Source organism: Vidua chalybeata, chromosome 1 (genome assembly GCF_026979565.1).
Source record: "Vidua chalybeata isolate OUT-0048 chromosome 1, bVidCha1 merged haplotype, whole genome shotgun sequence".
Taxonomy (NCBI): Eukaryota; Metazoa; Chordata; class Aves; order Passeriformes; family Viduidae; genus Vidua; species Vidua chalybeata.
The window spans coordinates 104,245,563-104,258,090 of record NC_071530.1 but is presented as its reverse complement, the minus strand read 5'-3'; positions in this window follow the sequence as shown (position 1 = coordinate 104,258,090).

The following is a 12,528-nucleotide window of genomic DNA, read 5'->3' as shown; positions in this document are numbered from 1 at the left end:
CTTTTCTCCAAAAAGGTTGCTCAGCTTCCCACTACCTGCCAAGACTTGAATAAAGCAATTACTTTACTGAGCTTCTGTCCATGCTGCGAAGCCTCTACATCTTCCTGACTTCTAGAGTCTATAAAAAAATCCTACTGGAAGTAAAACTCCCCAGCTGTTAAATCCTTCCTTTTGGAGAGGAAGGGGTATGGTGGTGTCCACCTAGCTTACTGTGATTGTATCTATAGTTGAAGTGAGCTCAGGTTTTTTTCTTGTCATGCTTTCAAGAAGCATCTAGGAACAAGAACCTAAAAATCTAGAAATAGTTATTTAGATCTGTTTATTCCCTGAGAAACTGAGATACTTTCATGACTGTTTCAAGGACCATTTTACTTTTTTTTTTTTTTGGTTTTCATTCTAAAATGACAATACTGGGACACATACAGTTAATCCATTCCTGTATCAAGGACTCCAAGGTGACATACAAACATAAAAAAAAGACACAACATCAAGTGATACTAGATGACTAAGCACAATGGATTTCTGCAAAAGCTGCTGTCTAACATGGCATGTAGGTACACTTTCATGATCTGATGTCCTCAAACCTGTCCTAGGGTCACTCCATCGGTATGCCACTGACTGAGCAAACTCCTGAAGCCCCAAAGCAGAAACCTTCAACCAGGCTCTTCCTCCAGCACGTTCCCAGGATAACTGGACCCTGCAGGTCAGCTCTGAGCCATCCCTAATATATACACAGTGCTCACAAAAGCCAAACCAAGATTTTTCTCCCTGTATGTTTAGCACTTAGGGTCTTGTATTAGTTTAGTGGTTAGAGTACTTACAGCTAGCATGGAAGATCATGTTTCAGGTCCTTAAAATGGAATTTAATCCAGGGCTCTGTAATTCTGTATAACACAGGCTGTTGGGTAAGTCTCTATTAGGTAAACTGTTTAAATAACTTCATATACTTTCGTATAAATAACTACACAACCGTTAAAGCAAAGAATTAACCACACTCAGTGACAATGCAGCTGAGTGAGAGAGGAAGTAATTCTCTCTCTCTGACTTGATAAATATTTGGTTACAAGAGACTGGAAGAGGTCTCTTACAGAGCATGCAGGAATCCAGTAACAGGAACATTCCCCTGGGATGTGTGTCACTTCATGACTAAGCAGCATATGCTTGTTCTAGCTAATGACTGGCATTACCTCCTCAATCACTCTCCCGATTTAAAGATCACATCTTTTAAATAAAGAAAAGTTTCCACAGTGTGGCAGGGAAAGAACTCCAGAAGAGAATGATGACAGAGAGAGAAGGATTACAACCTTAAGTGTTACACAGGACTTGAACAGTCCTTGTCATACTGGAAGTCACAGCTGTTCCTGTTCTCTCCTGATTGCACAGCCAGCTCAAATATAGTGACTTGGAAAATCAGCAGTCCTTCCAAAAGGGTTTTTAAATGCAAGGGCAAGACTAGATAGCTACCAATGGTCTGAACTGAAACTGAAAAAAATATGTAGTGAGTGAATAAAAGGAACATGCTTCTTAATAGTCACCAAGATACATATGTGAAACTGAATCCTTGACAGAGAGGTGGTGGAGGTGTAATCTTCAAAAATAAAACTCACTAGAATCCTACAGTGTTTGAATTTGAGCAGAGGAAACTAGCAAAGATGGTCAGAAAACACAAAAGTTTCTAACAACCACCTTAATTTTCCTTCCTCCTGTTATGTTGGAGATAAACTCTTGAAACAATTAATTCTTCCTCTGGAAGATATCAAAATCAGTTTCACCCAAGTTTAGCTCTTCTAAATCATGGTGTTTTCAGTATGATCTCCAGGTCACAGATCAAGGAGAAAATGATGTGCCGTACAAAGGCATGTTTGACCCAGACCTCTGGATCACTGATTTTTACCACATGACCTGTGAGTGAATTTGATCACAAGGCATCTGAAATGGCACTAAGCACAATGTAAACAAGTTTCTGTAAACAAACATATGCATATACAAATAAACATGAGGGCTAGGGGGAATATTAGCAGGTTAGAGGTATTTTTAATTTGGTTGTAAAGGACCCATCCATTCCAGCAACATTACACAAAACTCTGTCCCACTAGGGTGAGATCTGACATGACTCAGCATTCCCTGGGCTGTTCCTTCCATATGGGACAGCCAGGCAGGAGCTGCTGTACACACTGTTCAGTTTCCCACTTGGCATGAATGAAGAAATAGGATGGACTAGAGTGCAAACATATCATCGTGTGTATTCATTCCTTAAAGTAAATTCAGCCCAAGCCTTCCTTGGACAGAGTCAGGGCTAGGGATTATGCCAGGGCTGACTGCCCAGTCAAACAAATACCATTTACAAATCTCGACTTTGCACTTCACTGAGTGCAGAGATGACCAGAACTAAGAACTCAGGTCCCAAAATACTTCTAAAATTGCATAATCACTCTTTCTAACGGGATAACTACATCTAACTGAAACTTTCCTCATTTAATCCACTGTTTTGAAAGCAAACAATACTGGCACCAAAGAAGAAATATTACTGATCCAGTGTTTCATTCCTTTAGCAGGGCAGTTCTACCTCAGGATCTTGGCTGAATTATGACACTTACCAGGGTGCTGCAGTAATACTGTATGTGGTTGCTTTTAGCTTATCAAAAGGAGACAGAATGATTTAGCTTAAACCTTTTTCCTGGAGGTTCATGCTAACACATTTTACCTTACACTTCCTATAGTCCAACAGCACATATGCAGTGGCAGTTACCACAACACAGCTGAAACACAGCAACTCTCTGAGCAAAGAAATTCAAATGTGTTGCCTTTGCCCAAATCTCTGAACTCTGGTCTCTTACAAAGAGCACTTCTCAGAAGAGCTAATGCAATTATTTTCACTAAAAATATTCCCTTTTTTTAAATCCTCTCCTCCTCCCTCCTTTTTTTCTTTTTTTTTTTTTTCCCTGAAATGGTGAAATAAAAGTTCATAAAGGAAGCACTCATCCATTGCAAATTGAGGCATGATCATTATAGCCTTATCATAATGCTTTAGCATTGAATTTATACATCTGTGCCTGTGAAGGCATTCTGTTAATTATGGAAAAAGGGAGTGATTCTCAACAAACCTGAACTTTGGCAGCTAATTCACTATTTTAGTAGTATATATTGAAAGGACTTCTTTTATAATTTAGCTCCAGCAGTATCTCAGTACTATCACTGAGAAGTGAAGTCACAGAACAAGGAAAGACTTCAGCCAATGTCAAGGTCTTCCCACATGCAAGAACCTAATTCTTCTGCTTCAAAGCATAAAAATTTTAAGCAATCATTTCACTGATATCAAAGATAACCTCATGATAAAATATCATCATGTAAAATACCATGATAAAATACCATGTTCAATTGGGAACAGGTCCAAAGTGTTCCTCAGAACTCATTAGACAGGACATATATGTTGCTTCCTAGTAAGGCACTAAGTAAGAACATGCAGTACCCAGAACAAGCAGTACCTAAATATAGGCTCTGTAACATTGACTTTTGGATTCAACTTCTCCATTACCATCTCCATCTTCCTTTCTTAAAGGAGGATCACGACTTGCTCATGGTTACATAGCAAATGAGAACTCACAATGAACCACTGCATCACATTTCCACATTCACCATTCAACCACAGTTCACATTCCACAAATGCAGCTAGACTAGAAGTGCCCAAAAGTTGCTGCGGAAGACAACAAGACTTTTGCTCATCTAAAAATCAAGATTATTGGTGCCATTAAGAGCTGCAGAATCAAAGATTGCTACAACTCTTCAACAATATTGGAGGCTGAGCTCCCAGGCCTGAGATAATAGCCCTGCACTTCTAGGGTATAGTTCAGCAGCTCTGAGATTGACCAAAAATTCTCCCACCATGGCTGTTCTCTAAGGTGGCTAAACATTTTTTCTGGGTAGACAACAGCTCATCATTCAAAATGAATATTCTAATGCATGCTCCATTTTGGAGAGTGCAAAATTCTCCAGAAGAATGATGATAGAAATCTGCCTGCCAAACAGATTACGATGTTGACACAGAAAACAAAAATCTTTACAAAATATATAAAGATAATTTTGTATCTATACCACTTTTTTTACCCATACAACCATATGTAAAGATACAGACATGCTATAAATATTAGACTCTCTGGGGGCAAAAAGGAAATTCCAAGACATTAAGGTTACATCACTTCCAATCATGAGTGAAGAAGTGCTAATTAAGGAAATGTTCTCCCTGAACAGGCAGCTTTCAAGGGTCCTATTTTCATACCCATAAATCAGATTTTGTTAGAAAGCAAACTGACAGGTGACAGTTGCAGCAAAATCCAACAATAGGGTTTTTTTTTCCCCAAAATACATTCTTCCAAAGTCTGTGCAATGCCAGAGGTAGTCTCCTATTTTTCATTAAAACCAAATCACTCAGTACCTCTAATAATTTTGCTGCAGAACATGAATAGCTAAATTAAAGCTGAACAGAAATGTAAGCTTTCAGGATCTAAAGGACAAACTGAGGTTATCACTTCAGATGCTTTAAAAGATGAATGTACAACTTGACCTGAACCAAACTTCAAAGTCATTGAAAGCCAAGGGAAGATAACAAGAAAAATAAAAAGGCTTCAGTAATTACTTAGCACTGATATTTGATTTGTACAATGTGTACGTAGCTTAGAAGAAGCCTCCATACCCCTAATTAAATAACACTTGAAACATAAAAAATCCACAACAGTAAGTCCCCAAACTATGAAATATAGTATTACTTTACACTCTTGTTCATTCTTTTCATGTTGCAGGATAAATAGCAGTAACAACTGTGTTTTTATAACATAGATGTTTTTCATATAAATACTAGCAAGAGGGAAATCATAGGAAGGGAAGAAATAGTAAGAAGGGTGGAAAAAAGAGGAAAAATTATTTTTCCACCCTACCACTGACCTAGAGACCTACAGAGCAATATAAACATGGGGTGGGGAAATGAAGAGAGGTAATTTCTAAATCCATGAAATTCACCACAATAATCTGTATGGAGTCACATTCATCTCTGCAGACTTCTACTACTTCAAAATAGCATGATATTTCCTAAAAGGAGAATTACCCAAGCTACTCATGAAAGGCTAGTGAATTCTGAGGCCTCACAAGCCTATTATTCAAACTAACAGCTAGAAGAACTTGGAAAGTACAACTAAAGATTTAAGTAGCACATGGGAGTCTTGCCAAAACTCCCTTCCTATCAGCTTACTGCCTCCCACTCCTTTCTCCTGCTGCAATCTTTACATCTGCACTGGGTTTACAGATGATCATTCCACACATGATTAAAAATGACTTTGAGATTAGATACCACCAGCAGCATGATCAAAACAACTGATCTGATGTTTTTGGCCCGACAAAGGCTCTACCAGCAAGAGCTGGCTCTAATCTCCTTACCTGGCTCAAGGGATTAGTTAATTAGTTAACTAACAAATCTGTTGGTGGAATAGTGATGGCAAAGAACTATTTCAAATTGCTCATTAGATGTGAGCTCATGATCTCTGGATGGTTGTGGCTGTAAGGTGGCATTAGATCATTCCCATTCCCCCTCAGTGTTGACACTGGGGCTTTGGGTACACGTTAGGCAGACAGCTCCCGCCTCACTAGAATTCAGATATGTAAGTCATTACTAGTTCAGCTCCCCTGATATACCAATCAAGGAAGCCACAGCTCAGCTAAGAATTAGCTTGTTTGTTTGTTTGTTTGTTTGTTTGTTTTTGTCTAGAGTATCCATCTCTGACTCAGAGGAGGACCAGATAGCACAATCACAAAAAGAAGTTCAAGTCTTGTCTCTGCAGTAGGTTCTCCATTCACTACCACTTGCAGAACCATTTCACTAAACCATAACTCAGTCATATTAGAGCAGGTACACCAGCAGGGAGGTCACTGACCCACAGCTGGAAAGAGGCAGTGAACTCAGAGTCACATGCATACTCACACTATCTAACCATCTAAACTAAATCCCCGTGCTCATTTCCTAGAAGAAGTAAAAACTGTACCCACAAACTCTCTGAGGCATCCAAATACATTTTGGCTTCTGATGCCAATTTTCTTGGTAGTCAATCTGCAAACAACACAGCCCAAAATCAGGGACCCTCATCACACCTTGCTCTTGTCTCAAAGACCTGCTCACCATCTCCTCCCACTAATCCTCAGAGGCCAGGTTGTGCTTTATAATTTTTCAGCCTTTAACCCTCTCTAAGGCCCAAGCACAAGTGTCACCATTAATCTCTGCCTATCCAATGAAGGAAGCACTTTCTTATATGACCCTACATAACTACTTGTATGTCTGCAGGTAACTCACTGGGCACCATTTCATTGCTACAGTCTGACTTCAGAACTGCCTGGATGGCTGCCAGCCCACCAGACAGCAATAGCCAGAAAACATTAAGCATACACAGCAACTTCACATGAAGTCAAAGTACTCACACCAAAACAGCACAAAGCAAACTTGTGGGTTGGTCGTATCTGTGGCAATACAAATGCATTATGTTAGCTGGAGAGAACCTTTTCCCCAGCATTTGCCCAGCAGTAAGAGCCATTCTGGTTTTATGGATATGGAAAGACCACTGCTAGTTCCCTGTGCAGCATCCTCCAGTATGAGATATGGAAATCAAATCCCTTGACTTTTAATCTGCATATTGTAATGACAGCTATTCTCATACTTTGGATGAATTTCAAGTGTTCTGTAAGTTATTAACTGCAAGTATATAATCTGACACTGCAAATACCAGACAACACCTAAAACCAGGTTAAAATCTGGTGTCTGGAAACTGGTGGTCATGTTGTGTCTGCATAGCTGGATGTAAATTTTTTTAAAGCTGTAAGTGATGTCATCACTGCTATCAACAAAACAGGATCATCAACTCTACAAGCTTTGATAACCATGAAATAACAAGTTTATAAATTGGAGTCCTGTGCTGTCCTCTGAGTATGAGGAAATCATGATATCACTGAACTAAGAAAGGATATCTAAAAAAATTTCTTGTGTTTTGTAAAGCAACATGAGAAGCTGAACACACTCCCTTGCAAATACTCCCTCCTGTTAATTTTAAAATCCATCACAATTATCTCCTTGGTACTGCAAGGAGAAAAGGGATTTCCTTCATACTCTGTGCCAAAGCAAGAGGCAAAAAGCCCACACAGCCCTGGGAACTCATGAATTGCCAGCACCAGAGGTTCATTGATAATCTCTGACTTGGATATTATGGTTAGTTTTAATGTTTCATAACCATATCCTCTTTGATCTATATGTCTTCCAGAGGCAGTTCTGTGCTTTGAGTTTATAGAAACACCCTCTGCTTCCACTAGTTTAAGAGAGAACTGATTTCCATTACTTATTCAAACTAAAAAATAAATACTTCCAGGAATATAGTTGAAGGCATTGTTATATTATCAGTCATTGAAATAAAAGTTTTGTCGTCATTTACCCATTGTTTAAATTCCACTGGTGATCTCTTGTAAAAAGAAAAGGAAGACAACTGAACTTATCTCTTTTTTGTGCTAGAAATTGAACTCTAATTAGGAACAGACAAACAAAGCTATTGGTTTAGCATTTTTGTTTAAAACTAACTTCACCAAGACAAATATTTGTTTTGCTATGATGGATTTTTTTTAATTGTTGGTTGGTTTAGGTTGTTTTATTGATTGTTTTCAGAGAGAAATCAAGGAGACATCAGATTTGGTGTCACTAAGTCCCTCATCATCTGTGCAATCACTGTAGTTATGCACGTGGATTTTTAACTGCAGGCATCTCTACTCTGCCTTTGAAAACAAAAATGATTCATCAAGCATCATTTAAAAGCCCTGAATAGTCCCACAGGGAGAGAAATCTTCTTCATGTTTACCTGTAGCTTTGTGTCTCATGTTTTTATTACCCCTTTCAACTAAGATACAAACTCTCCCCACTTTTTCTCTTGTGCTTGAGGCACTCAAAATTTCCCCTTTGTTGGTTTGTCACTAAAAACATAACTGAACTCCTGTCGCTGACTTTCCTTCTGTGGAGAGATTCTTCTGAATTTTGTAAAATTTATCTGGAACTGTCCTAAAACTTCTAAAGTTACTGAGGAATCCAGGCAGACCAACAGACAAGGGCAACACGCTTCTGTAAACCTCCTTTCCCCAGGAATCCTGCCTAGAATTCCAGACCTTGTTCTCCTCTAATGTTATGGCTGCAACATTTCAAGGTTTGCTCAGTGCCAATGGCCACCCTTTGCTGCCTGCTCCTCTGAGAAGCACTTTGTTCCTAGGAAGAAACTCCCTGCTACAGCAGCACCTGGCAGCACCATCCCTGACTTGTACCCTCTGAAGCATTTGCCGTGTTTTCTGACCAAGTCTTAGGGGTACAACACCCCCGAGACAGGCCATGGAAATAGACTGCACTGAGCTTTTTGGTTTCATTTCTATTCAACTTCCATGAAGCTCACGGCTACTGCTGCTTTCTCAGCTCTGAACAAGAGCAGCACACTGTTAAAGAACACATGTCCAGCCAACAATGAAGTAGCTCTGACTGATCCCATCTGTAGGAGCAGGTTTTCCTTATCCCTCCACCTCATTTTTAGTGAAATTCCCAAGTTCCAGTGCCATTATATGCTGTTTCAAAACAGCATTAGGCACACTTAAGGCCCATCTAAACAAAAAAAAAATGTACTGCCGTGATTTACAATACATCAGGCAGTGACTCGTGTAACTGGCTCCCCTGAGAGCTCTTTTGAAGTGTGCATGAGTCAACAGACTGACAGCAAAGCACAATATGCCATCACCAGGCGTTCATGGGCAGCCTCACTGTTTCTTCTGCTGCACATCTCATTCTCCTGTCTCCAGTATATCTGTTTTCTATCTCCCTCTGGCTCTGTCAAAGCAAGTTACGCTTTATTAATTTGCTGGTCAGGTCCTTTCATATTGCAGAAATTAATGAAAAGTGCAGCATCTTTGAATGCTAGCAGAACTACAAGCTGTAGCACCTTGCCTCACAGAAGTCCACAGAAGTGTTTCCATTAATCTGAGTTAGGCTTCAAAACACCAAAGACCATCTTGTTGTAGTGTGTTATTGAGTTGAATGTTCTGTCATTTTATGGTATGTGCCAGTGTCCCCCACGTTATTCCAGTTGGTTTTTCCCTGTTTTATGCCCACCTATCCAACTGTCCCTCAAAGAATCCCCTCCTCCCTACTTTCCCGATTCTTCCCAGCCGATCAAGGCAACCTGTCCCCTTCACCCTGTCCATCAGCGCAAACCTGACCCTTTGTTCTAGAAAGCTCCCTGTCCCTCACCCTCAGGCTCAGTCCTCTCTCCTTCCCTTGCCCTGATTTGTTTTAGTCCCAGAAACCACAGCCTGGAAGTTGTCCATTGGTTGTATTGTTGTGTCCATCCCCTGTTTTGAAAAGTTTTAAAAACCCATGCACAGGTGTGCTCCGGACTCTTTTTGTTTGTGGTTCTGTCCTGCATTTCTCTCCTGTGTTCCTTCCCCACTCCTCTTCCCATAAATTTGCTGGACTTTGTACTGTAGAAGAGCCTCCTCTGCCTCCTTTACTCGGTCCTCATCACTCCTCCAAGGGGTTTCTGCTGCTGGGCATCTGGCCCAGGCAGGACCCCAGCCTGGCCAGTTCCCCACTCTTGCCACTGGCCCCAGGACATCACAGAGCTAGCCAGGGCTCCGGAGGACAGTGGCACCATCTAAACCTTAACTGCGGCTACTTGAAGAGTACTGAGTCCTCAGTTTGTTCACAGTCCCAGGTGGTTTTTTGTTTACCTTATCTTCACCAACACCTGCTTGCCTCACTGCTGCCTTAAACTACTCCTGGCACTGGGCCACCAACAAGCCTTACCTTACTTGTACTGAATTTTACACTTTTGAAGGATAATGGATATTTCTGACAGGGACATTGTATATCTGAAGTAGTTATTAATAAACTGTTTAGCCACTTAACAGAAGGTGTTATTGCTGAAAATAATCATCATCATGACTTTCTTAGCAGTGGTCATGTGTAACATGATGGTACATTGACAAGAAAGTCTAAAGTTGGTTTGAGAGTGAAAAGTAGTATGGCTATATTAGTGTGGTGTTTCACCAACACTAAGCCTTACATCTTGCCAGTTAGTGAAGCAGGAATGCCACAATGACAAGATCATACTGTTACCAGTGCTCAGAATTAATTTAGCATGGCATGTGTCACTTGGACAGGACTTAAAGTTTGGCCAGTCTACAGAGAACTTTCACAGAGGCTTATCATTTCCCAGCAGACGTGGCACACCAGAGTGATCATTTCTGCTAGGCATTCCATTCATTAAGCCTTCCAAAAATAATACTATTGTCACCAAATTTGCAGACTAGTATCTTCCATCTGGACATGCATTATTATCATTATTAGCATAGTAAGACAACAAGGAACATAAAATAACTAACAGCATTGTGTGCATATTTACACATACACAGGTGTATTCGAACAGTGCTTAATGTCCTCTGCTTTGTATTTTCTTCAAAGATTTACACCAACAGTGAAGCTTTCTAGAGGTTACTATATTGTGTGTATATATATTCAGAGGCACATACATATTTGTTAGCTTAGAACATACCCATATACATAGAACAGAATATCAGTCTGAAGTGCTGTGTACACTAAGGCAGCAAAGAGTATTAGATAAATGCATTAGATAAATGCATTGCATGTTATTATTCCTTTAGTTTGGTAGGATCAATTATCATGTTTTCATACCAAGACTATGTGTAAATTAACGATGCTACTATGAAATAAAGCAAGAAACAGTACAGCAGTATAAGAAAGTTTTCAGCTTAACAGCAGTTTTCTCTCAGTATGTAATCTCTATAGCACACAACAAACTTTAAACTTTGGCATTTTAAAAACTACTGAGTAAGAAAGTCATTCAACACTCTTACTCAGAATGCATAATAGCTGTTAGAGTTTTAATCTTTATTACACATAAGATATTCCACTTCTAAACATCAAACAATTGGAGAAATTGCATTTTGGCAGATGACACTACCACCAGATTAATTACCAAGCATTTACATAATGTGATAGCAATAATCCTTATCTCTATCTCTTTCAAATATGTGGTTTGTGCTAAAGATCAGATTAAAAAAAATACTGTTTAAAGTGGGAACCTAAAAAACGCTCTGCTCATGGCACATGGCTCCTGTTATCCACACGACAATCACTCACAGATGGGTATTTTCTGTATTTTAGCATGACTTAAGCACATTATGACAACGATGACTAGGTAGTTACAGGTTAACAATTTGACAGTACACAGCTATATAGTGCTTTGTGTTCACTGTAGTTTACTGTAGGCATACATGATTTATCTCGTACTGAACCAGGCAGCAGGTTTTTTCTAGTGAAATGGGTGTGAACACATCACTGCTGTAATGCCACTTAGCTTTCAGCCAACAAGTCAAATATACGTACAGTGGTTTTGAAACTTTAACATTTTCGTTTCACATTTAAGGCTAAAAAGTTCTGTCTTCGAAGGGGAAGTTAGTCAGTCTTAAACTAGCATGATTTAAGAATACAAATGCTAGCCAGAACCTAGCTGCACGCAGCTTTCCTAGATTTTGTGGCTACAGGCACACTTACAAAAGACTGGAATAGATGCCACAGGTAAACAATTAGCACCTCGCAAAGTTGCAAACAACAGAAAGATTGAAAGGCATTCGAACTGGCTGTGGCCTTTTGTTACAACTTCTCGAGATTAACCAGTTAATCAAACACTTCCACACTTGAGGTTTATCTCTGAACAGCTCAAGTCAGGTAAATCATAAGACTGTAAGCATTCAGGTGATTCAATTCCAGCTCCTCAGGAGGCAAATAAACCTACTTGGATTGATCACTTCATGAGGAGCACAGAGGTGGAGTAGGTATAAGAGATTCTAATACTTGCTGGTAGTAGGATGGTAGCTCTTACTACACCTCTTAACTGCAATAGAAGGAGGAAAAACATAGATTTTAGTGTCTTAATAGTTACCATACACAGAGAGATGAAAGCTCCATGAAGACTCAAAATGTCAGCACCACCAAAAACCAGCATGCATTCCCATTTCTCTGCACTGCCCAAACCTCCTTTGTCTGTAAACCTTCAGGCTTGGGGTATTAAAATCAAGCACGGACACCTCACTTATTTTCCGTAGTACAAAAAGTACTGAGGGTGAAAGAGCAGAAGCCCCCGTCCAATTGAAGTGATCCATTCCAAAAAAACCAACAAAACCTTGATGAAATTACTTGTTAGACTGTCTCTCTCTCTCATTGCCTCCTAATATTCACTCTTGGATGGACCACATGCAGGTTTAGTGCCCTTGGTGCCCTAAATCACAACTGCAGGCAGGCACTCAGTCCTAAATCATCTCAATATGCATTTGCCTGGAGGAGACTAAAGCCTCAGGCTATGCCTAGGATTTTATAGAAAGGTAGCCAACACCCAGTACCTGTCACTTGAAACATCTTACACAACTTCGGCAGTGAAAGGCTGTCTTCACTCATCA